The 4,353-nt window shown below is 48.0% G+C and overlaps 1 pseudogene; it reads right to left on the bottom strand.

Moving 5' to 3' along the window:
* Nucleotides 1-1,173: 1,173 nt before the first annotated feature.
* LOC100611039 (hsc70-interacting protein-like) lies at nt 1,174-2,530 on the bottom strand (annotated as a pseudogene).
* Between the last annotated feature and the right edge of the window lie 1,823 nt (nt 2,531-4,353).

The raw sequence follows: 4,353 nt of genomic DNA, 5'->3' as shown, positions 1-4,353 counted from the left end.
ATATTCTCATATTTCAAGTTTCCTCGACTTCCACACTCTCCATATTTTGGACTAGAAACTTCCTCATTTTAGGGGGCTGTCCTGTGTATAGTAGGATGTTTGGCAGCATCCCTGGTGTCTACCCACCAGCTGCCAGTAGCAACTCCTGGCTTCCAGTTGTGACAACCAAAAATGTTTCCGGAATCACTTCCATATTTGAACGTTTGGTTTAGGAAGGTCTTGAGAAATAGCTCTCTGGAAGACCAGGCAGCAGCTGTGTGTCCTGCCCACAACCATATTGGACTTTTGGTAACTATTTTTTTATGTGGAAATAATATGAAACATTTATTAGATATACTGGACAAGAACAGAACTAAATAATCCAACTCTACCGCAGCATTACAAAAAAATCATCCCTTCACCACAGTGTAAGATTTAAGGGCAACTGCTGAAGGACGCATGTTTTCCTTTTTTTTTTTTTTTTTTTTTTTTTGAGACAGAGTTTCACTCTTGTTGCCCAGGCTGGAGTGCAATGGCGCGATCTCGGCTCACTACAACCTCCGCCTCCCGGGTTCAAGCGATTCTCCTGCCTCAGCCTCCCAAGTAGCTGGGATTATAGACATGCGCCACCACACCTGGCTAATTTTGTATTTTTAGTAGAGACGGGGTTTCTCCATGTTGGTCAGTCTGGTCTCGAACTCCCGACCTCAGGTGATCGCCTGCCTTGGCCTCCCAAAGTGCTAGGATTACAGGTGTGAGCCACTGTGGCCAGCCGGATGCATGTTATATAAAACACAGCAAGATTGCTGCGGCCCTGCCAAGTACTTCCAGTCCCTACCCGGGTCCTACTGAAATACTGGTGTTCCCAATTAGTTTTATTGAAATAATTTTTTTTTTTGAAACGGAGCCTAGTTCTGTCTAGTGCAATGATGTGATCTCGGCTCACTGCAACCTCCGCCTCCCGAGTTCAAGTGATTATCCTGCCTCAGACTCCCGAGTAGCTGGGATTACAGGCATGTGCCACCATGCCCGGTTAATTTTTGTATTTTTAGTAGAGACTGCGTTTCACCATGTTGGTCAGGCTGGTCTCGAACCCCTGACCTTGTGATCCGCCCGCCTCAGCCTCCAAAAGTGCTGGGATTACAGGCATGAGCCACCGCGCCTGGAGTAAGGGCTCTCTTTATCAGAAGGGCATTACGCTTGACCTCCAAATTTGGCTGACAATCTACTGATAAGATGCATAATCTTTGTGTTGCTCTGGTATTTTGACATATTTGCTGGGTCCTGAGCTACATCCTGGAAGGCCACCATAACTTCTGGATCCTGCATGGCTGCAAGAACCTCTGGATCACTAAGAATTTCATCGAGTCCAGGGATTCTGGCCATTCCAGCCATGCCCCCTCCCATTCCAGACATTCTTCTGGGACAATTACCAGGCACTCCCACAGGAAAGCCACTTGGAAAAGAGCAGTACTGAGCTCCTGACTGTCATCTGGCTTCTTCCTCCCTCTGGGCTCTCTCATGCTCTTCTTGAGCCTTCTTAACTCTTTCTATTCTTTCTTTGATCTCTTACTCTTCACGTTTTCGCTCATACTTTCTCCGATGTTCTGCAATTTTCTGTGCCCCAGGTTGAACTTCTTTCAGCATTGCACTAGCATCTTCATCATAATCCAATTGAAGGGAAAGTCTGTGTGCTTTCTCTCGACACTTGTAAGGCTGAGCTGAATCAGGAATTATTTCTTTTCTTTTCTTTTTTTTTTTTTTTGAGATGGAGTCTCGCTCTGTCACCCACGCTGGAGTGCAGTGGCACGATCTCAGCTCACTGCAAACTCCGCCTCCCGGGTTCAAGCAATTCTCTGCCTCAGCCTCCCTAGTAGCTGGGATTACAGGCGCCTGCCACCACACCCAGCTAATTTTTGTATTATTAGTGGAGACGGGGTTTCACCATCTTGGCCGGGCTGGTCTCGAACTCCTGACCTCGTGATCCACCTGCCTCGCCCTCCCAGTGCTGGGATTACAGGCGTGAGCCACCGTGCCTGGCACAGTCTCGGATGGCAGCATTTGGCTTCTATAATTTGACGAAGACACCAGCCCTCTTGGCATACAAAATGGCCAAGTGAGGATTCAGCTTGATGGCATCTGGGAACAAGTCAATGGCTGTCTGCAGTTCACCATCATTTAGGGCTTCAATAGCAGCCACTTTCTCATTTGCCTGATCCATCATCTCCTCTGTTATCTCTGCATTCTCATCTCCCATTTCTTGAGGGGCATCAGGGCCTGGTTCAACCACACCTTCATTATCAATTTCTAGATCACTTTCCTCACTTGATGGTTAGTCTGCCTTTAAGTCTTCCTCCACCTTCTTACTATCAGGTTTTTCTTCCTTGGTATTTTCTTCTGATTTAGCTTTCTGAGTAGCAGGTGGTACTTTACCCGCCATGCTCTCCACCCTCTCCCTTAGGAAATGCATTTTCTCGGCGTGCGGAACGCTCGGATCCTGCTTACACATTTTCACAAAGGCCCGAAGCTCGTTCACTTTGCGGGGGTCCATGGTCGGGAGGCGGTGGGCAAGGCTGAGGGGCTGCGGCCCGGTTCCAGGCCCAGGCGCTGGCTCGGTGTGACCGTGCAGAAGGCGACTTTTGGTAATTATTATTAGGCGTTTTCCCTCGTCCAGACCTGAGACCTGAATTCAGCCCCCATGGGACAGAGTGAGGCACCATCGACCTCATGGAGATATTTCAGGGCTGACATTATATGATGCACATGAACGTGGATTGCGAATGAAGGTAAGGTAAAGACTAGAGAAAGGTATCTCCAGATTGCTTTTCAAATATGCCCAGACCTGATTCACATTTTAGGGGATAAAAGCAGGGCTCTTTTTTTCTTTTCCTCACATTCTATGATCCAATTAAATAGGTATCCAAAGTTGTATGAATAATCATTGTTTCCTGTAGTTTTAAAACTGTATTTTCATTTTGGTTCTTTTATTTATTTATTTATTTATTTATTTATTTTTTGGAGACAAGGTCTCACTCTGTCGCCCAGGCTGGAGTGCAGCGGTATGATCTCAGCTCACTGCAACCTCTGCCTCCTGGGTTCAAGTGATTCTCCTGCCTCAGCCTCTTGAGTAGCTGGGATTACAAGCGCGGGCCACTAGGTTCAAATAATTTTTGTATTTTTAGTAGAGATGGGATTTCACCATGTTGACCAGGCTGGTTTCGAACTCCTGGCCTCAAGCGATCCACCTGCCTCGGCCTTCCAAAGGCTGGGATTACAGGCATGAGCCACCGCGCCTGGCCCTGTATTTTCATTTTGATTAGGGCAAAAATGCAACCTTTAAATCTTTTTTCCAACTTTTATTTTAGATTCAAGGGGTACAGGTGCAGGTGTGTAAGCTGGACATATCATGTGATGCCGAGCTTTGGAGTACAAATGGTTCCTTCCCCCAAGTGCTGAGCACAGTACCCTATAGTTTTTCAACCCTTGCCCTTCTCCCTCCCCCATCTAGGAGTCCCCAGTGTCTATTGTTCCCATCTTTATGTCCATAATTACCCAATGGCTAGCTCCCACTTATAAGTGAGAAGATGCAACCGGCCAGGTGCGGTGGCTCACGCCTGTAATCCCAGCACTTTGGGAGGCCGAGGCAGGTGGATCACCTGAGGTCGGGAGTTCGAGACCAGCCTGACCAACATGGAGAAACCCCGTCTCTATTAAAAATACAAAATTAGCCGGGCGTGGTGGTGCGTGCCTGTGATCCCAGCTACTTGGGAGGCTGAGGCAGGAGAATCGCTTGAACCTGGGAGGCCGAGGTTGCCGTGACCCGAGATGGCGCCATTGCACTCCAGCCTGGGCAACAAGAGCAAAACTCCATCTCAAAAAAAAGTGAAATAATGCATATTTGGTTTGTTTTCGGTTCCTGTATTAATTCACTTAGGATAATGGCCTCCAGCTGCATCCAGGTTGCTGCAAAGGACACGACACCTTTAAATCTTTATTTTCCCTGGTTTGGCTTTGGAAACAACAGGTTACAGCCTTTCTGAAGCCCCATCCCATTCTTCATTCTTTCCCAGTTTATTAACCCACAGGTGACACCAATGGCCTCTGAGAGCCTCGACCCTGGAACCCTGAGCAGACGCCCAGGAACCTGTGCCCGGCACATTCGCAGGGCAGAGCGAGTTCACATCAAGCTCCCAAACACATGTTGTTGTTGTTGTGTTATGTAATTTCAGTTATTATTTCATTTACAAGCTGTGAGCACACACAGCCACTCTGGTTCTGCCCTTGGATGGCCGCTCGCGCGCTGCCGAGGCCCACCTAGGCATCCCAAAGTGCTGGGATTACAGGCGTGAGCCAACGCCCCCCGCCGGAATAGCT

Source organism: Pan troglodytes, chromosome 6, assembly GCF_028858775.2.
Source record: "Pan troglodytes isolate AG18354 chromosome 6, NHGRI_mPanTro3-v2.0_pri, whole genome shotgun sequence".
Taxonomy (NCBI): domain Eukaryota; kingdom Metazoa; phylum Chordata; class Mammalia; order Primates; family Hominidae; genus Pan; species Pan troglodytes.
The sequence above is the reverse complement of the archived record's forward strand: the minus strand, read 5'-3'. Positions and strand labels throughout refer to the sequence as shown.